This window comes from Callithrix jacchus, chromosome 9 (genome assembly GCF_049354715.1).
Source record: "Callithrix jacchus isolate 240 chromosome 9, calJac240_pri, whole genome shotgun sequence".
NCBI classification, from domain to species: Eukaryota; Metazoa; Chordata; class Mammalia; order Primates; family Cebidae; genus Callithrix; species Callithrix jacchus.
This window is the reverse complement of record NC_133510.1, coordinates 110,720,426-110,745,649: the sequence shown is the minus strand read 5'-3', so window position 1 is coordinate 110,745,649 and position 25,224 is coordinate 110,720,426. Positions and strand designations below refer to the sequence as shown.

The 25,224-nt window shown below is 40.6% G+C and overlaps 1 long non-coding RNA gene and 1 pseudogene across 1 annotated transcript; both read right to left on the bottom strand.

Moving 5' to 3' along the window:
• Window positions 1–10,606: 10,606 nt before the first annotated feature.
• On the bottom strand, window positions 10,607–16,060 carry LOC144577666 (uncharacterized). The gene is made up of 2 exons (XR_013522087.1): window positions 15,611–16,060; window positions 10,607–14,041 (listed from the first exon to the last, which is right to left on the bottom strand). It is a non-coding gene; the product is annotated as an uncharacterized LOC144577666 (long non-coding RNA).
• Window positions 16,061–22,692: 6,632 nt separating this feature from the next.
• On the bottom strand, window positions 22,693–23,754 carry LOC100389927 (eIF5-mimic protein 2 pseudogene; annotated as a pseudogene).
• Between the last annotated feature and the right edge of the window lie 1,470 nt (window positions 23,755–25,224).

Here is a 25,224-nt window from a genome sequence, read left to right as displayed (position 1 = left end):
TTTATTTCTATTGTAAGAGTTTTGATTTAAAGTATGTTTTGTCTAATACAAATGATCAACAGATACATGGAAAAATGGCCAGCATCACAAGTCACCAGGAAAATGCAAAATAAACCACAATATCACCTTATATCCATTAAAATGGCTATTTTCAAAAAGATGAAAGATGGTAAGTGTTGGCAAGGATGTGGACCAAAGGGGACCCATGCATGCTGTTGGTGGGAATGTAAATTAACACAGCCATTATGGAAAATAATGTGGAGTTTCCTCAAAAAATCGAAAATAGAACCATCACATGATCCAGCAATCCCACTACTGGGCATATTGCCAAAGGAAATAAAATCAGTACTTCACAGAGATCTTTGAATGCCCATGTTCAATCCAACTTTATTCACACTAGCTTAGATATTGAATCAATCAAAGTGTCCACTAATGGATGAATGAATATGGACAAGGTGATACACAGTCATTTGACACATTATGACATTTAGTCAATGATGGACTGTTATATACAACGGTGGATGCATGAGATTATAGTGGAGCTGAAAAATTTGTATCACCTAGTGACATCATAGCTGTCAATATTGTAGTGCAATGCATTACGCATGTGTTTACGGTGATGTTGATGCTAACAAGCCTACTGTGCTGCCCGTCATAAGGAAAGCCTAGCATATGCAATTATGTACAGTCCATAATGCTCAGCAATAAATGGCTACATTACTGGTTTATGTATTTACTATACAATTTATTGTCATTTTGGGTTTTCTTCTACTTATTTTTAAAACTTAATTGTGAAACAGCTTCAGGCACGTCCTTCAGGAAGTATTCCGGAAGCAGACATTGTCATCATAGGAGAGACAGGTCCATGCATGGTATTGCCCTTGAAGACCTTCCAGTGAGACAAGATGTAGAGTAGGGAGTGACACTGATTACTCTGACCCTGTGTAAGCCTAGGCTAACGTGTATGTGTTTGAGTCTTCATTTTTAACAAATTTTTGAGCGTTAACAATAAAATTTCAATAGAAAAAAGCTTACAGAATAAGGACATAAAAAAGAAAATATTTTTGTACAGTGGTACCATGTGCTTGTGTTTTAAGTGAAGTGTTATTACAAGAGTCAAAAGTTCATAAAATAAAAAAGTTACAGCAAGCTAAGTTTATAATTGAGAGAAGAATTTTTATAAATTCAGTGTAGCCAGCCTAAGTGTATTTATTTATTAAGTATGCTGTAGTGTGCAGTGCTACCCTAAGTCTTCATATTCACTAAAATAACCAAACTTATAGAAGCAGAGTGGAAGCAGAGAGTAGAAGAGTGGTTGTGGGGGTCGGGGGAGGGCAGGGGAGAGAAGGGGAGATGTTGGTCAAAGTTTAAAGTTTCAGTTAGACAAGATGAATAAGCTCCGGAAATCTGTTGTACAGCAAGGTTATTGTAGCTCATAATAATATTATATACTTGAAAATTGCTAAGAGAATAAATTTTAAATGTTCTTACCACACCAAAAAATGATACATATATAAGATGATGGATATGTCAATTAGCTTGATTTAATAATTTCATGAGGTGTGTGAAAATATTTTGTATATTTATATATATTTTATATTTTGTATAAATAAAGATACACATATAGGTATATATTCAATGTATAATGTGCATATATACATATATTTGTGAATTATCAAAACAGCATGTTGTATACTATAAATATATATATACTTTTTATTTGTAAATTATACCTTAATAAAGTTGGCTGGGGGAAGAAAAATAAAGTGTGTTTTGCCTGACACTGGTGTAGCCACTCCAGCTCTTTGGCTGCCATTTGCATGGAGTATCTTTTTCCATCCTCTCACTCTCAACCCTTTTGTGTCTTTCAATCTAAAGTGAGACTTGTAGACTTGTAGACAGCATATAGTTAGATAATATTTTAAACCCTTCTTTCAGTCTCTGTCCTCTAATTGGTCAGTTTAATCCATTTACATTTAAAGTTATTCCTTGTAAGTAAGGACTTATATCTGGCATTTTACTATTTGTTTTTTTATGTCTTATTTTTATCTTTATTCCTCATGGTCTCTCATTTTGCTTTCTTTGTGTTTGATTCGCTTTTTTAGTGTATGCCATTTCTTTTAGTGTACAGTGTAAATTTCTGTATAGTGTACCCAATTCTATTTTCTATATATTTTTAATTGTTTTCTTATTGACTACCATGTTAACATCCTAAATTTATAACATGCTAGTTTGAGTTGAAACAATCTTCCCTTCAATAACATATAAAACCCCTGCTCCTATACAGCTCTGTCCCCACTGTATGTTGTTATTGTCACAATATGCATATTTATATATTGTGTAGCCATTAAGAAAATTTTATAATTATTGTTCCATAAATTTGTCTTTTCAATCATACAGTAAATAAAGTATTCCAGATTAGAACATGCAGTAACACTGGCTTCATATTTGCTTGTGGAGTTATATTTGTCTCAGTTCTTCATATGGCTTCAAGGTACTATCCAGTGTTCCTTTATTTCAGCCTGAAGGATTGTAGACCATCCTCATCCAGTTTCAAAAGGAGTTTGACTGTTACTTAAAAGTTAAATATACCCTTATATATGACCCAAAGATTCCAATCCTAGTTATCTACTTAAGTAAAATATTTATAAATGAAGTTTTGCCCATGAATTTCCATAACCATGTTACTCAAAATGCCCCCAAGTGGGAATCATCTGAATTTTCAATAACCTGTAAATGGAAAAACAAAGTGTAATATGTACATGTAATGGAATATTACTTGGCAGTAAAAAGGAATAAACTGTGGATAACTGCAAGCAACATGAATGAATGTCCAACGTTATGCTAAGTAAAACTAGCCAGACAGAAAAAAACTCCATGCTTCATAATTTCATTCACATGAAATTCCAGGAAAGTCTAAACTGTAGTGACAGAAAACAGATGGCCTGTGTTTGGAGTTGGGGTGGAGATTTGTTGCAAAGAAAATACGGGTCTTTTGCTCTAAAACCTGATTGTGATGAGGATCTTATGACTATATATATATATTTACCAAGGTTCAGAGAATTCAAACAGTTAAAATTGGTGAATTTAATGAGCACAATAATTACTGTATAAAGCCATAAAGCAAAATAGTTAATTGGTTCCTTCTGTGAATACAATGATACAATGATAATTATATATTCATTTTTCCTTTAATTGTATACCAACTGTGTGCCAGATACCCTTCTCTCTGCCTTTACATGACACTGTTGAACAAAAGTCATCATTCCTCCAACCACTTAAAACAGGTGGTCGGACTCCTCAGGTGAGAAGTCTGAGATGGTCATTTGGATTTATGCTATCTTGCTGATGCTATTCAGCCACTTCCTCCTTTCAGCCTCTTACCTTCCTGCCGCATGATCTGAAAAATGTATCCTCTCTCAACCTCAGTCTCCTCTTCTTCAAAGTGTGGATAATAACAGAATCTACCTCTAGAGTTGTTCTTAGTAGTACATGAGTTTAACATTTCTAAAAATTTTAGAACAAAGTCAGGTACATAGTAATCTATGTTAAATAAAATAATTCTAAAACATCCTTCTCACAGTTATCCCAGTTGCCATTGCTTGTAATACTTAGAAAGATGTTCAGTATCATAGCAAGTGATACCATTTCACTTGGCAACTTAAAAACAGTTATTGATTTCCCATTGCCTTCAGAGAAAAGCCTAAGCTTGTTCTCATCATCTACAAGAACTTCGGCATGGCCCTTAAGACCCTCTCTAGTCTCAGTCGGTAAGCCAGTAAATATTTATCAGGCATTCTCTATCGTTCCTCTCTGTGCTGTGCACTGGGGATGTTTTTGAGCTACTATAAAAAATAATGCTTTTCAAATTTCAGTTTCCAGTTATTCATTGCCAGTGTGTAGACATATAACTAATTTTTTTTTTCAAGATTGAGTCTCTCTCTGTCACCCAGGCTGGAGTACAGTGGTGTGATCTCGGCTCACTGCAGCCTCCACCTCCTGGGTTCAAGTGATTCTTCTGCCTCAGCCTCCAGAGTAGCTGGGATTACAGGCACGTGCCACCACACCTAGCTAATTTTTGTACTTTTAGTAGAGATAGGGTTTCACCATATTGGCCAGACTAGTCTCAAACTCATGACCCCATGATCCACCCACCTCAGCCTCCCAAAGTGCTGGGATTACAGGTGTGAGCCACCACACCTGGTCCATATAACTGGTTTTTAAAATACTGACCTTGTCTCCTATAACCTTGTTAAACTCACTTATTAGTTCTAATAGCTTTTTAAATTGATTTTACAGAATTTTGAGTCATGTCTTCTGAAATTAAAGGTGATTTTATTTCTTTCTTTCCAATCTGTGTACTTTTCTCTTTTTTTTTTTCTCACCTTATTGCACTGGCTAAGTTGATGGTATGATGTTAAGACAGGGTGTCCTTGTCTTATTCCAGAACTTAGGGGGAAATCATTCAGTCTTTCACAATTAACCATAATATAGCAGAAGAATCTTAGTGGATACCCTCCATCAGATTGAGGAAACTTCCCTGTATGGGTGTGTGTGTGTGTGTGTGTGTGTGTGTGTGTGTGTGTGTCTATTGCATACTTAATAATACATATTGTAATTGATATATTATTTGAGACTTTGGTTAATCTTTGTTTCTTACACCTCTTTCTTGAATTTCAAATAACCTACCAGAATCTTGTGTATTTCTCTCCTAAGAATTATCTTATTTATTACTGTTTTCAGACGAGATCGGGTGCGTTCAGGGTGGTATGGCCATAGACTATTACTGAATTCATAAAAGAAAAGCATTTGCATGGATCCAACTGATTGTGTGGCTAACTAAATATTAAGAGCATAAAATCCCATGTAAAGGAGAAGATAAATTTAAATGCAATAAGAAAAGCATAGATAAATGGATGACTTCTGAAACTGAAAGCACAGCATGCTGTGATCGCTAACACGAGGACAATTTTCCTAATGTGTGCTTTTCAACACAATAGAGCAACAATCCTGTGGGATATATATACATTTTATTTTACTTTTACCTGCAATAACATTTGACATGACCAGTCTCTGCTTCCTTCCATCTCTGTTCCGGCCTTCCACGATGCTGGAATCCTTCCATTTTTCTACCCCACAGCTGATTTATCTTGAGACAATATTCTACACAGAGTGTCATTGACACTCCTTTCTAAAGTCACTTCCTTGTGCCACTGATGTGATGAACGTGACGCCACGTTTCTGTTACTGCAGGCGGCCTCAAAAGCAGCCTAATGATCTGTATTCTAGCATCACTCAACTGCTAAGGAAAAAAATCTAGATAATGATAAAAGCCAAGCCTTTTTTCTGACTTTAGTATGGCTTCTAGGCAAGAAAGAGAATACTAGGGGCAGTGAAAGAAACTTACATTCTGGATATGAAACAATGACTATGTTCTGCCATCTCTGGAAGCAGCTGGGTTCCCTTCAGGCAGTGTGGGGTTATGTGCTTGAGTTTCAGGGGATGTCTGCGTGTGAGTCTCGGTAGTGTGTGAATACGTGCATGTGTGAAGATCAGTGTGTGTGTGTGTTTGCCCACATATGCCTCACTTACACAGCGCAATTGCCAGTGTCAACTTTCTACAAACAATAAAAGCCCTCACCACTGCCTATTTAACACACAGTCATTTGTTCAACATACCTCAATCATACCTGGAGGTTTGCCAAATTTCCCCACTCCACAGAAAAGACGATTGTGGTGCAGAGATCAATGTTTCCAAGTCACAAGTTCCTATGTGGAAAAGCCAACATATAAACCTGGTATATGGCCCCAGTGCTGATGCTGTAGCATACTGAACTGTACTTATCACTCAGCAATGGAATAATTAGTCGCTGTACAGGAAGCTCCAGCTCCTAGAGTACCTGACTAAAAATGCCTGAGCCTACAGAGGTCCAAAATACTGTTTAGCATAAGGTGGCCTCAGTGATACCGTAAACCAAGGTGGTTGTAGGTGCATTTTTATGCGGACATTGGCATCTTCATTAGTGTGAAGAACACATGGAAAGTCCATGAGCTTCTCGCCTGTTTCCACATTCAAGGCACGAAAGGCACCATACAACCTGGTCAACCTCTGCCAACTCTGGATCACTCCACCGCAGCTGTCCCAAAGCAGACAAGCATTATGAAGATCACTTCGTGCATTCAACAACACCATAACCACAAGCCCTGGAAGTTCCAAACTCCTGCAAGCTACACACCCTGGGAAATGAGACAGAACTTGAACGTGTCACTTGATTATTAGCCTGATGTCCGTCACACTGTTAGAGTTCCCTCACACAGCTGAGCTAGAGTGATTAGTGTTCAACCCATTCCTCCTCTCCTTAGTGTACTTTCTCTCTCTGTTGGATACTGCTAGCATGAACAGCCACCTCATGCAGTGAATACACAAGTGTGATAAAGAAAAAAATTTTTTTGAAACAAAAATACCATATGACTCCTATAGTGATTATTTTTAAATGGCAGTATTTCAGTATTTTCAAATCTTCCCTATTTGATTATCCTTATGACAAAGGATTAGTGAATAAATACAATAAAATATTTTGCTGGTAGTGAAAAATTTTGCTTTCAGTCAAGTGTGAAATCTTGTACAAATGATAAATGATGTAGCAGTGTCATTGGATCCAGGGAGGCTAAAATGGTCTTGGAAAATTTCAGGAAGAGTCAGCTTAGATGAGCCTCAAAACCAGCAAGAGGTTCACGATAAGACTGTGCCACTGGATCATAGCATGTGGCTTAGGACAGGTGGTCGACTGCCCAATTCACATTCCTTTAGGTTGCCTTTAGTTACCAAGCCAATGATTCATTTCATTTCTTTTCTGCTCCTCTCTTTCGTCTTTCTTTGTCAACCAAGGAGTACGGTCCAGCAACAGTTCAGTCCGTGTGTGCTGACCAATCACTGCCACTCCCGCCCCATGTCCACATCAGGCAAACTCTGTAATTCAAGAGTAGCACCCTCCATGTACTAACAGTCATTGTGTGTCTCCCTGGATAAACCTGAGAGCCTATTAGAGAAGCAGATGAGATGGAAATGTCACAAGAGAAAGACAAGTTGCCTTTCTCTGTCTGATGTAGAAATGTTGCTTTCTGGGGTTCTTTCTTGTTCAATTCATGTGTAAAAATCTGATCACACATGACATATATAATTTCCATGATGGGTGCAATTCACATCACACATGACATATACAATTTCCATGGTGGGGGGAGTGTTGAGTGGGACTCTCTTTCCAACAGACACCTGATCCAAGCAAGCATTTGAAAACGGCAGCATCAGTTATCAACAGTATGTTTGGGGGTCTTTTGCCCAGCAGCAATTTTTCCTCTTTGGCCATCTAAAAAGGACTTGAGAGGTACATCCTCCAAGAAGAGTTCATACGTTTTCCACAGGTGTTTGCTACACTCGTTGTAGGGTGTTTGACTCAACCACTGTTTCCCATCTGGCTTTCCAAAGTAAGCAAGAGAACAAAAGACCTGTGCAAACAGGCCAGAGCATGATCTGACCCTGCAGTGTTTTCTGTTATTGCAGATGTCCACAAGAACCGACCAAAGTGGTACATACCCTGGAATCATTAACGTGCTCAAGGAAAATAAAAGTGCTAGCTTTACTCAAGAGAGCCATTCTGATTCTGGATTCCCACTGGGATTGGGAATGGGGTGAACAAACCAATTTTCCAGGTATAGAACTATCAATTGTCATTTTTCTACAAGCAGTTGGGTCCCCTTTCAGGGTGCGAGTTTGTGTACACAGGATGGGGTATGTAAAGGTGAACTGCTGAGGTGTGACTCTGAGTGTGCATATATTTGCATATTTTCTTGGATTCCCTAGATTTACATCCCCCTAAACAGCACACTTGTCAACAGTGTCAATAAAAAAATCCCATCACCACTGCCTCATGGGTATGTATATGTCATATATATGGGTCTGTAGATGTATATGTATATTAAAATTGATCAAATGGTACCATTTAATGTGTGCAGTTTAATGTTATGTCAACTACACTTCAATGAGCCTGGAAAAAAAAATTCCATCACCACCCAGGAGAATGTTCATTGGGAACAGAATGTTTCAGAATTACCAGTATTGTGTCAATAACCATTTCACCTAATAATACATGTGGCTTCTGAGAGGCCTTTAATAAATTTCCCTCAAGGCAGTTTCTCTTTTTTTTTTCTTTTTCTTTTTTTTGGGGGGGGACGGATTTTCGCTCTTGTTACCCAGGCTGGAGTGCAATGGTGCAATCTCGGCTCACCGCAACCTCCACCTCCTGGGTTCAGGCAATTCTCCTGCCTCAGCCTTCCACAATCAAGAAAAGCAGCTGCCACCATCTCCATGCGACCCATGAGGAAACAGAGGCTTCATCCCCCGGATGCCTTGGTGTGGGGTTCCACAGCCTGCAGATGGGGAGCCCGGCACAGAGATCAGGCCCTTTGATGCCATGCACTTCCTCCCAGATCTGTACATCCTGGACAGACTCTCCACTTCTTCTGTGTTTTGGCATCCATCAGGATTTGAATCCTTGTTCCTGAGCCTGTTTGTTTGAGGCTTCTTCCAGGACTGAGACTGCAGAAATCCCAGAACCTTTTGCTCTCTCAATTACTTGGAGCATCAGATGGGTGTTTCCCTGCTGATATTCACTCCTGCCCCCTCCATCATTCTCAAAGCCTTTTTATTACCAAAAGCTTCAGAAATCATCCTCCCCCACCTTAACCAAGGAGTGCTGTCCAGGGCACCCTCCTTTTGCACCGAGCCCCTGGGACAGCCACAGACCACACCTACTTCTGATAGGAATCTGAGACAGGAGGAGATTTCGGGCAAAGGTGGAACAACTGCACTGCACTTTCTCCACTGAGGTCTAATATTTGCCTGAGATCACCTTGCCAAGAACAGAAAATTCCACTCCCACACAGAAAATCAGTCTCCCATCCCTTAGCCTAGTCCTTTTTTCTCTGTGCTCAGCAAGGAACTCCGTACAACAACATAGAAACAAGAGGCTTGCTTGAGACACTGAGCATCAGTGGACACTTGGTTTTCTTCCTAGGAGAAGGGAAGGGTGGTCATGGATTGCAAGGTGGAGAAAGACAAACTAAGCCATGTGACAGGAGAATCCCTGCAATGTCCCTGTCGAACTTGCCAGGTGAAATAATTTCTTGTTTGCCTTGAAAGTTTTGCAAGGAACCAAGTTAACATAGTTGTTTAAGAAAATATAAATACAGTACAATGGTTGTGCTTCCTTTTGGGTCATGAATAGAGTGAGTAATGTGTAATATTGTAATAGAATTTGATTGGCCTCTAGGTGTGAGCATTTTCTCCAAAAAAACAAAAACAAAAAAATGAAACTGCTTGGTTAAAAAAAGTCACTTGTTTACTCCAGAAATGGCCGTCTCATTACCAGACTATCCTAGAAATCCTTTGTCTCTAGAGCACCATTTCCCAACGGTGTCTGAAGAGGAGTCCCCTGGTGGGTGTGATTCAAGGTAAAATGTTGTGGAAGCTAACATTGAGGCTCAAAGAATTCATGGACAGCTGCCCAGAGGGATCCAGGGTGAGAATGGACCCTTAGATTGGACTTTAAGGAATCTCAGTGTCATGCTCTGTTTCTCATGAAAGATTTGCTTATTAATCACTAAGATTATTCACCAGTATGAACCTGTTTTAATAACTAAATATGTGTGCAACCACATTAAGTTTCAGTATGAACAACAGTAATGTGTGTATGTGAACAAGAGACCTAGGCTATAAGAAAGGCTTTTAATGAACACACTTTGAATTGAAGACCACTTTACTTAATGAAAGATGTTCTTTTCTCAATGCACCACTGCCTTCTGGATTCACTTGGGAATCCTTGACAATAGTGTTAAGAAACTCAATTGTTCCCATGTAAAAATGAGGCAAGTCTATCTAGGTGCACACTAGATTCAAAGTGTATATCATGAAATGAGACAGGAAATGCATATATAACATTGTTATCATCAAATTATTAGTAAATGCATATATAACACAATTATCATCAGTTTTCTTCATAAACAAGAGATTTTAAGCTTTGTGCCAAAAACATAGATGATGTGCTGTTTTCTTTTACTGAATTCAACATGTTTTGAGATTGATCACTTTTCAAAAACATGTTTTGTACACATTCAAAAAATAACATTTTTGAGCCCAGTTAGCTCTTCCAGGAAGATACGCACATACACCTAAATGCTAAAAGAAAGATATGGCACACAAATAATGTAGGATGTGTTGTTTTCTTTCACTGAATTCAGTATGCATTAACTAAGAGCAGTTTTCAAAGACACAGCCTGTTAGATCTCTGAAGAAACAATTGTGAGCATACTAGCCACATACAGATAATGTGTCTAGTCCTAAAAAGTAAATGCAAGCTTTGGCTCCAAACCAAGATCATTTGCTGTTTTCTGTCACTGAAGTAAATGTGTTTTGACATTAATCACTTTTTAAGAATGTGTTTCATAGAAGCTCAGAAAAAAAATTTTTGGAGCCCAGTTTGCACTTCCAGGAAGATATGCATATAGAGCCCTAAGTGCTCAAAGCAAGATATGGGACACAAAAAATGTATGATGCAATGTTTTCTTTTATTGAATTCCACATGTATTAACTAAGTGCAGTTTTCAAGTTTTCAAAGACATGTTTTCTTTAATCTCAGAAAACTCAATTGTGCCATAACCTGCCACGCAGAACATGCATGTATCTCGTCCTAAAAGGTAAATGCAAGCTTTGTGTCAAAAAGCTACATGATGTGTTGTTTTCCTTCACTGAACTATACATGTTTAGACATTGATCACCTTTCAAAAACACATTTTGTACAAGCACACACAGACACAAAAACATTTCAAATCCCAATTAGCACTTCTGAGGAAGATATGCATATACAGCCATAAATGCTAATGGCAAGATATGGCACACAAACAATGTATAATGTGCTTTTTTCTTTCTCTGAACTCAACATACATTAACTAAGAGCAAGTTTAAGAGACACGTCTTTTCAAATCTCAGAAAACGCCATTATGAGCACAGTCCCTCCACACAAAGCATGCAAGTATCTAGGGCTAACAAGTGAATGCATGCTTTGTGCGAAAAAACTAGATGACATACAGTTTTCTTTCACTGAATTCAACTTGTTTTGATATTGATGACCTTTTAAAAACATGTTTTGTACACACTCAGAAAATAACATTTGGGAGCTCAGTTAGAGCCTCCAGGAAGATATGCATAGGGAGCCCTAGGCAAATAATTAAAGCAAAATATGGCCCACAAATAATGTATGATGTGACACTGAATTAAACATGTACAAACTGAAAGCAGTTTTCAAAGCACCTCTTTTCAAATCTCAGAAGAAATAATTGTGAGCATGGTAGACCCATACAGAAAATGTGAATATCTAGCACTGAAAGGGAAATGCAAGCTTTGTTTCAAAAATGTAGATGATGTGCTGGTGCTGTTGGTTTTTTTTTTTTTTAATTAAACTCAACATGTTTTTAAATTAGCCACCTTCCAAAAACATGTTTTTTACAAGCTCAAAAAAAAAAAAAAAAAAACATTTAAAGCCCAGTTAATGCTTCCAGAAAGATGCACATATACAATCATAAATGCTAAAAGCAAGACATGGCACACAAATAATGTATGATGTGCCATTTTTTTCCACTGAATTCAACAAACATTTACTAAAAAAAAATTTCAAAGATGCATCTTGTCAAATCTCAGATAGGCTCACACAGAAAAAATGTGAATATCTAGCCCTACAAGATAAACACAAGCTTTTTGTTAAAAAACAAAATAATGTGTTGCTTTCTTTAACTAAACTCAGCATGTTTTGACATTGATCACTTCTCAAGAACATGTTTTGTACAAGCTGAGGAGAAAAATAGAGCCCTTAACACTTCCAGGAAGATATGCACATAGAGCCCTAAATGCTAAAAGCAAGATACAGCACACAAATAATGTATGATGTGCTGTTTTCTTTCACTGAATTCAAAATGTATTAACTCAGAGTAGTTTCTGAAGACACATCTTGGCAAACTCAGAAAACACAATTCTGAGCATAGTAGGCTCAACAAAGAACATGAGAGCATTCATCCCTGGGAGTTAAATGCAAGTCTTCTCCCAAAAACCTAGATGATTGCTGTTTTCTTCACAAATTCAAGATATTTTGAAATTGATCACTTTTAAACAACATGCTTTCTACAAGCTCAGAAAACATTTTGGAGCCCAGTTAGTGCTTACAGGAAGATATGCATATACACCACTAAATGCTAAAAGCAAGATATGACATACAAATAATGTATGATGTGCTTTGTTCTTTCACTGAATTCAATATTTATTATCTATGAGCAGTTTTCAAAAAGACATCTTGTCAAATCTCAAAAAACACAAGCATGACCATATTAGCCTTAGACAGAAAATGTGAATATCTAGCTCTAAAAGGTAAATACAAACTTTGTTAGAAAATTAGATGATGTGCTGTTTTTTCACCAAACTCAGCATGTTTTATCATTGATCACTTTTCAAAAACACTTTTTGTAGAATCTCAAAGTAAAACATTTCGATGCCCAGTTAGTGCTTCCAGGAAGATATATACATACAGCCCTAAATGTTAAGCAAGATATGGCACAGAAATAATGTAAGATGTGCTTTTTTTTTTTTTTTTTTTTTACTGAATTCAACATGTATTAACCAAGAACAGTTTTCAAAGACACATCTTGTCAAATCTCAGAAAACACAATTTTGAGCACAGTAGGTCAACACAGAACATGAGCTTATCTAGCACTGAAAAGTAAATTCAAGGTTTGTGCAAAAAACAAAAATGATGTACTATTTTCTTTCACTGAATTGAACATATTTTGACATTGATCACTTTTCAAAAACACGTTTTGTACAAGCCCAGAAAAAACATTTCAGAGCCCAGTTAGGGCTTCTGGAAAGATGTGCACATACAGCCCTAAATGCTAAAAGGAATTTAAGCACACAAATAATTTAGTTGTGCTCTTTTCTTTGACAAAGAGCAGTTTCTAAAGACACATCTTGTTAAATCTCAGACAACAAAATTCTGAGCAGAGTAGGTTCACACACAACGTGCCAGTATCTATCCCTAATAAATAAATGCAAGCTTTGTGACAAAAACTGAGTCAGAGTGTAGTTTGTAATGAAAAAAAAAAAAGTTAAAGTTTCTTTAAATCAGGGCCAGGCAGGCATTTCAATTGTAACAGCAGTCATGTCTTACTCCCCACTTGAGCTAATTACCTCTCAAAGCCACATTTTCTGTGGGGCTCTAGACTATTGCCAAGTGGAACTTTTACCCATAGTTCAACAATGTAATGAATCACTAACCAATGTTATTGGTATGAACCAGTGAGAATTCCTGAACAACTTTCATAATTTCTTTGTGATTTGTCCTTTTTCTTAAAAACTGAAGCCTCTGTTTTATTCTCCAGAGCACTCCCCCAGGCCAATTGGAAGTGTATCCTGGGAAGCTGTCCTCAACCTCAGGCCAAATAAACTCTATTAATTTTGCCCCAGCTTTTGCCATTGGGTTGATATATATATATGAAGAAAATCTGTGAGGGTCACTCTTACAGCTTCAAGACTAGAGAAAGGGTTTATGAATTTTACAGTTTATTCAGGTCAAAACCTTAAACTGACACGATATGAGAGCTTCCTGCTCTCAGTGGAAATTAAGGCACTGAAGGAGGGAGCGTTGCCACACTTAGGATGGGCAGGGAAATATGTTGAGCCCAGAGTTCAATCCTTAGGTTCATGGTCTGTTCCACCACAGGCTCTGCATGAGGGGTGAGAGTCTGACTCCCAAGCTTGCAATATTCTTCCAAATCAGGCTTTTCCTTGTGAACTGTGGGCACAGGAGGCTGCTTCTCTGATCTAGTTTAAATGTTTGATTTTCTTCTTTTTTAGTTCTTTTTTAGAATATTCCTGTCATATAACTCCAGTTTATTTATGCATTTAACAATGACATCCTTGTTGGTGTGTCCATTATCTTGGCTGCAAATGAATAGATTGAAAGATAGGGTATGAAAAAACCTTGGCCTTGCCCCCAGCAGCCTCATCCCAGTGGCCCTCCCTCCTGCTTTATTCATTCATTCATTCATTCATTCATTCATTCATTCATTCATTCATTTGAGAAGGAGTCTTGCTCTGTTCCCCAGCCTGGAGTGTAGTGAAACGATCTCAGCTTACTGCAGCCTCTGTCTCCCAGGTTTGAGTGATTCTCCTGCCTCAGGTTCCCCAGTAGCTGGGACTACAGGCACTTAGCCCAGCTAATGTTCATATTTTTAGTAGATGCGGGGTTTCCCCATGTTGGCCAGGCTGGTCTCAAACTCCTGACTTCAAATGATCCACTCACCTTGGCCTCCCAAAATGCTGGGATTACAGGTGTGGCTCCTTCCTGCTTTAGTCTTGACTTGCCTGACCTGGGGCCCCCTCCTGCTCTGAGGCCCAGGGATCACTCACTCCATTAGACACTGAGTGTGGAGTTTCCTCCTCCAATTTGTGACACCCCCCACCCCACCCCCGACCAGGAGGAAAAATCAAGAAGAGCCTGCTGCATACAGGCAGATGTCAGTGTCTGCTTGGCAAAGCCTGAAGAAAGTCCTGTACAAACGCAAATATCACACCCCTGCTTCCCCAGAATGTCTGGCTCAGTGAGGATGTGGGCCCTGTGGCCATGAACCTGTCATTCCCACTCCACTCAGCCTCCTGCCAGGGTGGGAAACCTGAGTCAGTGCCCATTCAGGGGCCCTGGGGACCATGCACGCTGTTCAGTGAAGCACGATGCTGTCCCCCACAGGTAGTGGGCTTCGTTCCTGCGTCTGTCAGGGTCCTGCTTCTGGTGCCTGCTGCCCTGGGTTTGGCCTCCCGGCTGTTTGGATGTTCGCTGAGATCTGCACTCTCCAGGAGCCATGGGGAAGGAAGGCACCAAGACAGCCTAGAAGCTGAGAATGGTGAGTGAACTGGGAGAATTGCACTTGGAATGCAGGGCTCGTGCTGGGGAGCAGTGGGCTGTGCGGCCTCAGTCCCTCCTTTCCCCCGGGGCAGTGGGGGGTGAGAACCGGTTTCCAAGTACATGGAAAGCCAGGTCTCAAACCCACCGCCCTGTCCCCAGCGTCACTCCTCCTAGGGCGGGAGGCAAATCCTAAGGACCTGCCTACTCTAAGCAACCCCACCCCTCTGGAGACCACCCCAGCTCGAAGGGAGCCACTCCAGCCACTGCTGCATGGGGACGTGCTCCTCCTCTCCCCGTGCCTGCCCCTTCTCATGAAGGACCACGGGAGGCCCCTGTTTCCCAGGTATGGGAACTCTGACACCAGAGTTCCTGGTCCCTGGGAGGTAAGCGCAGCGCCCACAGGTGGGCAGCAGCTGCTTCAATTTCCATCCCAGACCAGACAAAGGGCCGAAAAAAGAAGACTTCAGGTGGGCTGGGTGGCTCACACCTGTAATCGCAGCACTTTGGGAGTCCAAGTCAGGCAGATGGGTTGAGATCAGGAGTTCAAGACCAGCTTGGCCAACATGTTGAAACCCCTGTCTCTACTAAACATACAAAAAAAAATGTACCGGGTGTGGTGGTGCGGGCACCTGTAGTCCCAGCTACTCAGGAGACGGAGGCAGGAGAATCGCCCATGTCCCTGAGCAGGCACAATCGACCTGCAGACTCTTCAGACAGCGGCATGCGCATAGCCATTCCTGGCTCCGTAGGTCCATAGCTCCGTAGCTGAGCCCTCACCAGTCATCGTCTTGGGAGCCCACGATCCCGCCAGTCCTAGGCTGAGCAGTCTGGGACCCTGCCACCACCGCATTCCTGCGCACCGCTGCCGCGCGCCCACTCCCCCACGCCTCCGCGGGTTCTCAGGCTGCCCCAGCACCACCGGCATCGGCACCGACGGGCCTCAAGTCTCCGCGGGCCTCAAGTCTCCGCCCGTCATGCCCCAGGGCCCTCAGCTCCACCACCAGCTATGGGTCTGCCGGAGAGCACAGGGCACCCTCCGCCGCCAGACTCCCAGCATCAGAGACTCTGGGTGGACACCGTGGTGTCAGCTGCAGCGGCGGCCAATCCAGGCGGCCTGCGGGACCGCGACAGAGACAGCACAGGGGCTGTAGCTCAGGTGCCTAGGCGGGCTGGCGGACAGTGCTCTGGGCTGCCTTGGGATCCTGAGCTCGCCGCGTCCCCAGCGCAAGAGCCTGTCTGACCACGCTGCAGGCTGTCTCTTCTAGGCGGGCGCACAGAACTGGGGGCCGCTGGCGCTGCGCACTCCTAACCCGCAGCCCCTGTGCTGCCTCTGCTGCGGTCGGGCGGACCGGCTGGATTAGCCGCGATCTCTACCGCCACCATGGAGTCCACCCAGCGTCTCTGATGCTGTGAGCCTGGCGGGGCGGGATGTCTGGGCTGCTGCTGCCCGCCCGGAGTGCAGGTGGCGAGGGCAGCCCAGGAGCACCGAGACAGGCGGGGCAGGCCTGCCCTGGGCGGCCTCAGGAATCGGGATGGACAGCAGCAACCAGAAACCTCCCACCCTGCCGGGGTCCCAGCGTCGCGGACAGGGGGCCAGATGTCGCAGCTTGGGCAGCCAAATCAGGCGGTCTTCTGGGCAGTGGAGGCGCGGTGGTGCGGGCAAGCAGCCCCTCCTCGGCCCGATCTCTGGTGGCCGCAGAGCGCCAGGGCCCCAGCGCTCCCAGCCTGCTCAAGCAGCCCAGCTCTAGAATCCCAGCGCCAGCCACGCGCCGCCTGGGAGCGGCTTCCTGGGCCTTGGGCTGGCTGGTGTGCCCAGGCGCGTGCCTAAGGCTCTGCCTGGCTCACTCGATCTGAGAGGTCGCAAGCTGCGGTTTTGCTGCTGAAGGCTGTGATGGCCTGGGCTTGGCTTATAGTGATTGGACTCCAGAGTCCGCGAAAAGGCGGAGGGTAGCTGTGGGGTAGCTGTTTGACTCCAGTAGCAAGAAGGGCCAGGTGGCCTGGGCTCCATCCCTGACCGCGTCTGCTCGGATTCCTGGGAGCACGCGGAGATTGGGAGCTGGGCAGGATCCACGGGACGGCCAGCGAAGGAGACACGGCCACAGTGCAGCGCAGCCTTCTGCTCAAGAGCCCTGCATTGAAGGAGGGCGACCACAGAAGCAGGTGATGGGAGCTCCCAGCCCAGGGTAGCTGAAGGAGGTGAAGGTCAGGGAGGTGCGCCCGTCCTTCCGTGCTGGCCCCGCAGCCCCTGGAACAGGGATGCCTTGGAGAGGGTGCTGGTCACCTCTATGATCAGAAAAACCAAAACAAAACGTTAGCTGCTTTCCCATCCTCTTACTCATACTGTCCCGCCTAGAACACATAATAGCAGTTTTAGTGATTTTACTAATAAGCATATACAGAATTTTATTGTTATTATTATTTTGAGACAGAGTTCGCTCTGTCGCCCAGGCTGGAGTGCAGAGGCGCATCTCTGCTCACTGGAACCTCTGCCTCTGGGGTTCAAGCGATTCTCTGGCGTCAGTCACCCGAGTAGCTGGGACTACAGGTGCTGGCCAACATGCCCTGCTAATTTTTGTATTTTTAATAGAGATGGGGTTTCAATTTTAGCCAGGCTGGTCTGGAACTCCTGATCTCAAGTGATCTGCCCGCCTTGGCCTCCTAAACTGCTGAGATTATAGGTGTGAGCCACCGCACTGGTCCAGGATTTTACTTTTAATACATACATTTAAAACATGAGGTTATATACTTGACAGAAAGGTACATAATGAGAGAAATTATTCCCATAATATAAATACTCATAAAATATTTTTAGTAGGCTAAAAATTCTTTGGATGAAATCCAATATCCATTTTATAATAATGTACATCTATGTAAATATGTTCTTTACTGAGGGACCTTAGAAGGAAATTTTGAAGTAGGAAGAGAGTCCCATGTTCTTTGAAAGGAAGGCTCATTTTTCTTAAAAGGCAAGCCCTTTATGTGTTTATTAATTTTATATAAACCTAATAAAATATCAAGGTTTTAAAATGTTGTCTATATACACAGGAAAACATACTTAGCTTTCCTGGGAAGAGAAGGAATTTAAGGTAAAAGAGGAGTGAAATACTGCTTTCTATTCCCAATTTTGTGGTGACAAAGAGCAGTAGTGCTCACACTGCTGCTTAAAGTTTGAGTCTAATGACTTTTCAAATTTATAATTTGGTGGTAAATACCATATTTTTTAAAGTATATGCTTGTTACTCCTCAATTCCATTATACTAAAACAGCTTTAGGAAACAGACACATATGCAATTTGGTTTTCTCAGCACTGCTTAATTTTAGGAAGACCCCATAGAATGGATTTTACAAATTTCATGCATTCATAGCATGGCATAATAAGTGATTGTTTAAGGTAGCAATAGATACCGAAGAATGTTGATGTACAAAGATGTATTTTGGTATATTGAGTGAGAAAAAAATCAATTTGATAATATATCCACACAGGCTGTGATCTTGTGTTACCAAAAATATGTATAATATACAAAGCTTTTTCCTTTTTCTTGTCTGTGATCTTGGCAACGAGTATGCATAAAAGTTGTAGTGAAGTTCATTATTAATGGAATAATACTTGGGAAGAGAAGAATATAAATTTTTCAAAAATAAACCAATTTCTCACTTTCAGATTATTATTATTATTTTTGTGTGGATTGGTGTCTTCTGCGACCTTCTGGCCTCTTCAGCAGTAAAGGGATTCTTTTTATCTGTGCTTTTAAAGATTTTATTATGCATATATTTTATTATATATGTATGTTTTCATTTCATGTAGATTTATTACATGTGTGCAAAAAAATATAATGTAATCATTTTATTGTAACTATGTCCTTATGAAAATAAAAAATAAAAAATATACATGATTATTACTTTTATAGAAGTATTGCTTTACTTTATAGGAGTTTTATTCAAAAATGTTGAACTCCTCAACTGTATTTATCCATTCTTTTAATCCTTTTATAATCGAACAGTACCTGAGTATCTATTAGGTAGCAGGCATATTCTACTATCTTTCAGAACTCTTCCATCCTGAAAAAAATTCATGTTTTCCAGCCCCATCTGAGCAAATGGAGAGATTTAAAATGCAGTATTAGGACTTAATCTCATTGAAGCTTTTCCTCCCTACTTTCGAACAAAAGCATTTCTGGGTAGAAAATAGTAAAAGACAACCTTAACTGCCCATTTGAAAATTTGTCTTAAATATTCATATAGATCATTGCAATTAAGTGATTGACATATATTGTATAAATCTGAGTATTGAATAAAATGAGCCATACTTACTAGAATCTTAAATTTCCTTGGGCTTATAGCTTTTTTATGAATCAAAGTAAGAATTTGTTTTTAAAAATTTGTTATTTTAGCCCTCTTTCCTTGTAGTATTTTAAGAACTAACTTTTTGATAAGTGCCAATCACGCCTAGAGCTGCCTGGACATTTTGAATAGACCACATTCTACTTCTTGTAAAACACGATGGATTGTGTGATGATTCTTCAATTTATGTATAAATAAAATAATTTTTAAATGCTACCAATTATAGTTGTAGGAAACTATGAATGGCATTCCAGTGTCAGAGATGTTAAAATGTGAGAAATGAGCATCTTAGAATAATTGAAATACAGTGTTACCTCTAATTTTCAGACATCCTACAAAGAAGATACAATGGTAGTGGTAATAGTAATAATAAAATCTGGCTAGGGACAGTGGCTCACGCCTGTAATCACAGCATTTTGGGAGGCTGAGGCAGGAGGACCACTTGAGCTGGGAGTTTGCGCTTGACTCAGGCAACATAGCAAGTAAGATCTCATCTCTACTTAAAAATTTTTTAAAGTTCTCCAGGCATTATGGTGTGTTCCTCTAGTCAGTTACTCAGAAGGCTGGTGCAGGAGGATTGCCTGGGCCCAGGAGTTCAAGGCTGCAGTGAGCTATGATGCTGCCACTGCACTTCAGCCTGGGTGAGACAGAGCGAGACCTTGTCTCAAAAAATAAAACAAAACAAAACAAAAACAAAAACAAAAAAACTAACAGTTATTGTGGTGTTATTTGTTCCAGGAAATATTCTAAATACTTTGTGTAGATTGTCATTTAAGCATGACAGTGATGTTCTGTGAAAACCTACTATTTTTTATCTCTATTTTATTGATAAGAAAATTGAGGCACAGAAAGGCTAAGCAATAGCTGTAAGTGACAGAGCTTGAGGCAGGATTTAAGCTGTAGTTGAATGAGTCTGAAGCCCAACTCTTTCTATTCAGAGTTTCATTAATGCAGTAAGTAACAAAACTACTATTTTATTAATGTAGTAAGTAGTAAGGGCTAACAAATACTGTCATTTCTTCACAAGAAAATTAAATATTTGTTCGAAAGGCAGAGGAATAACATGCTGCATGTACGATGCCCTGGAAAGAACTTTCTATACTCATGGGCTCAAATTTTCTGTTTATTCTTGAACTCAGTCCAGTAATTTGCACTCCTGCCACGTCTCCAAAATTGTTTTTCCCAAGGTTTCTACAGATTTTCACGTTAACAAATCTAGACATAATTACTCATACCTCACTTTATTTAATCTATCAGCAATATTTGACCCAATGGGAAACTCTCTTTTTCATAACAATTTCTTCGTGTGGCTTTCGGGATGCCATCACTCACCTGACCTCTCCTCCTACCTTCCTAGTCCATCCGCCATAGTCCGTCTCCCTTGACTCACCTCATCCCCAAACTTCCACACACATTGACCTGTCCAGGGCTCAGTCTTCAATCTTCTTTCTTATGACTTTTACTACCGTGTACCTGTTAATTATTTTTAGATTTGTATCTCCAGCCTAGAACTCTCTCCTGAATTCCAGACCCCTATATCAACCAGCCTGCTTGACTTCTCTCTCCTTGGTTAGCTATTGGATATCACAAACTTACAGCTCAATGGGGGTTCATTATGACAATTATGTCCTTTTGGGGGCAATTCTTTTGTTTCCCTCTAATAAGCTAAATTCTCTATGTTGATGTTTTTCCATCTGGGGAGAAAAGCCCAATTGTCATTACTCACTGTTTATTCTTTTACTAGTAATTGTGGCAGTTTAAATCACAGTAAAATGGACTAAAGGAATTACAAACTTCATTTGTATTTTATTAAGAAAAATAAAGTATAATGTTATTAAATTTAATGAATTTACAGAGTTATTTCCAAAGGTTATGAGACTCCAGTGTCTGAAATAAGTAGACAAAGTTAGAATGTATTGATTTCTATAGTAAGAGAGATATACTGGTCAGGTAGTCTCATCAGACAGAGCAGCTGTCAGAAGATCTTAGATTGGGTTTAGGAAATGTGGAGTTCAAGGATGGGCACTCTCATTTTTCTATATTTATTTAGTTTTCTTCTATATTTATTATATGCCAGAGATCCAGACAGAGACAGCCCTACCCTCATGGAACTTACTATCTAGTGGTCAGACAGTTGTCAAAAAATAATTAAACTGTGATAAGCAGTATAAAAGAAAAGTGTATAGGGTGCAGTCGAAGTTGATCACAGAATATTTAGATTGCTTCCTGCGTGGTTTTAATAAGTCATTCAATGATGCCTTTATCCATATGCCTTTATTTTGTTGAACATCTTCCTTAGGATCATGCTCTGTAAGTAAGATTGTTGTTCAGAGAGTGGAAACATCTTTAGACTCACTTTTTACTGACAATTAACCCTCTGAAAGATGTCCTAATTTACAATGCTACCAACAGAATTTGTAAAATCATGTCTTACAGTTTCACCATTACAATGTATTAGAAGTTTTTTTCTACTTTAAAAGATGTATACAGTGGCATTTCAATAGTTTTTACTTGCATTTTTATTATTTTATTTTAGTTTCTTATTTTAATTTTTGAAATTTAATTTAATGTAATTTTTGGGGGGAGGGGATGGAGTCTCTCTCTGTTGCCCAGGCTGGAGTGCAGTGGTGCAATCTCGGCTCACTGCAACCTCCACCTCCCAGGTTCAAGTGATTATGCTGTCTCAGCCTCCCGAGTAGCTGGGACTACAGGCGTGTGCCACCACACCCAGCTAATCTTTGTATTTTAGTAGAGTGGGGGTATTGCCATACTGGTCAAGCTGTTCTTGAAATAGACCTCAGATGATCCACCCATCTCAGCCTCCCAAAGTGCTGGGATTACAGGTGTAAGCCACCGTGCCTGGCCGTCGCACATATTTTTACCCAAATGGAGCCCCAGAGGAAGATACTGCACATTCATGAAGGTCCATTCTGAGGGCCGCGTGCCCCTTCCCTTCACTGTTTTTTCATTTTCCTCTCATGAACCTTTTTTAAAAAAAAAAATTTGGTGTCCATATTTTTATTTCTATTATAAGGAGATAAAATAATTTATTTATAATTTCAACTATTACTTTAGAGACAAGGAGCACATGTTCAGGTTTGTTACATGAGTATACCCTGTGATGTTGAGGTTCAGGGTATGAATGATCCATCACCCAGATAGGACCCAATAGGTAGTTTTTCAGCTTTGGCCTTCTTCCTCTCTCCCCTCTGTAGTAGTCCCCAGTGTCTATTGTTTCTATATTTATGTCCATGTGTACCTAATGCTTAGCTCCCTGTTGTAAGTGAAATTGTGGTATTTTTCTGTTCCTGCATATTTCTAAGCTTAAGACAATGGCCTCCAGCTGCATTCATGGTGCTTCAAAGGTCATTATCTCCAACAGACGGCTGTATTGCTTAAAGGACTTGATGGCTTGCTCCGCTACAAGCTCTTCTCTTTTGTTCCGTTCCGCAGTGCTCATTCCACTCCACCAGACTGTTCCAATGACAATTGATCCTGATGTTGGTTTTTTTTATCTCCTCCTTGGCATATAAAATTATATCCTTGAATGGATCACCACAGGACATCTGTTCCTGAAGTTCTTTCTGGAGCTCCTTATGAGCTCTGATGGTTTGCTTATATTGAACATATTCTGAAAGCTCTTTCAAGCCTGCCCCAGTAAAATACTCTGTGAAGTGTTCAATACTTTGCTTGTTGGCAGAAAGAAGTTCCATCAGTCTGTTATCCATGCTGACCTTCCGAAGACTTGCAGCTACCACATTGATATCTTTTTTATTTATTCATGATTCAAAGAGCTTCACAGCAAAAGCTGCTGAAACCCCTTCTTTAACCAAATTCTCATTATAAAGGTTATTAAAAATGGATGCATTGTTCCATTAGCCAGATGGACACCAGTCAACATAGCCAGCTTGTTCCTCTCCAACTCTGGAAAACCCTTTAAGAACAGCAGCAGTGGGCCACGGCGTGGTGGCTCACACCTGTGATCCTAGCACTGAGAGGTGGAGGTGGGCAGATCACCTGAGGTGGGGAGTTCAAGATCAGCCTGACCAGCATGGATAAACCCCGTCTCTATTAAAAATACAAAATTAGCTGGACATGATGGCACATGCCTGTAATCCCAGCTACTCGGGAGGCTAAGGCAAGAGAATCACTTGAACCCAGGAGGCAGAGGTTACAGTGATCTGAGATCGAGCCATTGTACTCCAGCCTGGGCAACAAGAGTGAAACTCCATCTCAAAACAAAAACAAAAACAAAAAAATGCCCACCTTTCTCTGGGTATTTGTAACACCTGATTAACTTGTTAAAAGCATGAGCAAGTGCTTACATGGTCTCTAGGTCTTCTTGGGCTGCAAACACGCAGACATCTGTACACATCACGTGATCTGCCACTGTACCACCTGGGGCCAGCATTTCACCAGCCACCAGAATGTCAAAGAGTGTTTCCGCATACAGATGGTAATCACGTTTTGCTCCAGAAGCATAAAGAAACTTAGTTACTGCTTCCAAATCAGGACTGGTTTCAATTAAGCCTTGAATAATACAATCCTGAAGCTGAGTAGGGTCAAACGTCTCTTTTTTATGTTTTTTTTCTGGTTTTAAAACACTGGCCAGATAGCACTGGCTTTTGCTACTTTTGATTATTCATAAAAGACACCTGAATTTAAGGCAAAGAGAAAAGAGCCAGAAATTCCCAATGCAGTGGCAACTGTTGGCGGTGTCTCCTCTGGCTATAAATGTTATATATGTAAAATATTGGTTGACTTCTCTCTGTTTGAACTCATCACTGCATTTTAAAGGTAAAAATCCTTCACTTAGTACAATGTAATAACCACTGTTCTGTCCTCTATCCTCTCAAGGAACCCTTGAACTAGATAATCTCTGTAGAAAATATGGCACCATGTATATTATGATACTTTTGATACCTCATCAATGATCCATTTGATTCAGTCGTTCTGGAAATTTGTGATAAATCAGCAGTGATGAAGATTTGCATTGAAGTGTTTCATATCTTGGAAGGGACAAACTTTGTCTTAGACATGGCAACACTCTCTTTTATAACCTAAACTTTTCACTTCAGATGTGTCTCTAAGGGCTTGCTAATTCCATTTCTGTAGCTAATAATCATGACCAGGTCGTAAAAATGGTTGTCATTGGGCATAACATTGTAAGTCTGAGTATTGGTTATCTAGGTCTCTCTATTTAGAAAAGCATTACTTATGTGTTTTTCATCAACTGACAGGGAATATATGGTCATTATTATTATTTTTTTGAGACAGAGTCTCACACTGTCCCCAGGCTGAAGTGCAGTGGCACGATCTCTGCTCACTGCAACCTCCACCTCCTAGATTCAAGCAATTCTCCTGCCTCAGCCTCCTGAATAGGTGGGACTACAGGTGCATGCCACCACATCCAGCTAATTTTTGTATTTTTACTAGGGACAGGTTTTCACCATGTTGGCCAGGATGGTCTCAATCTCCTGAGCTCGTGATCCGCCTGCCTTGGACTCCCAAAGTGCTGGGATTACAGGCGTGAGCCACTGCACCCAGCCTACAGTGATTGTTTTTAAACAATGACTCAAATAATAGTATTTTACATATACAATGACAGAAATTGCTCAAGGAACTCACAGAGATTGGCAGAGAATTGAGTACATAGACTTAGTTGCATACAAAAAAGTAAAAAAGTAGTCAATCTACATAGGCGATGAGTAGACTGATATAATTTCATCATTTTATTCTTACAGGAGGACACAAACTTTTAAAACAGAGCTTCTACTATTAAAAAAATATTCTGGAAAAAATTTTGAACTGTTTGATCTAGAAACGTCTGATGACTCAGGAATAGTAGACATGGCTAGGAATGGCATTTGCATGAGGGGGC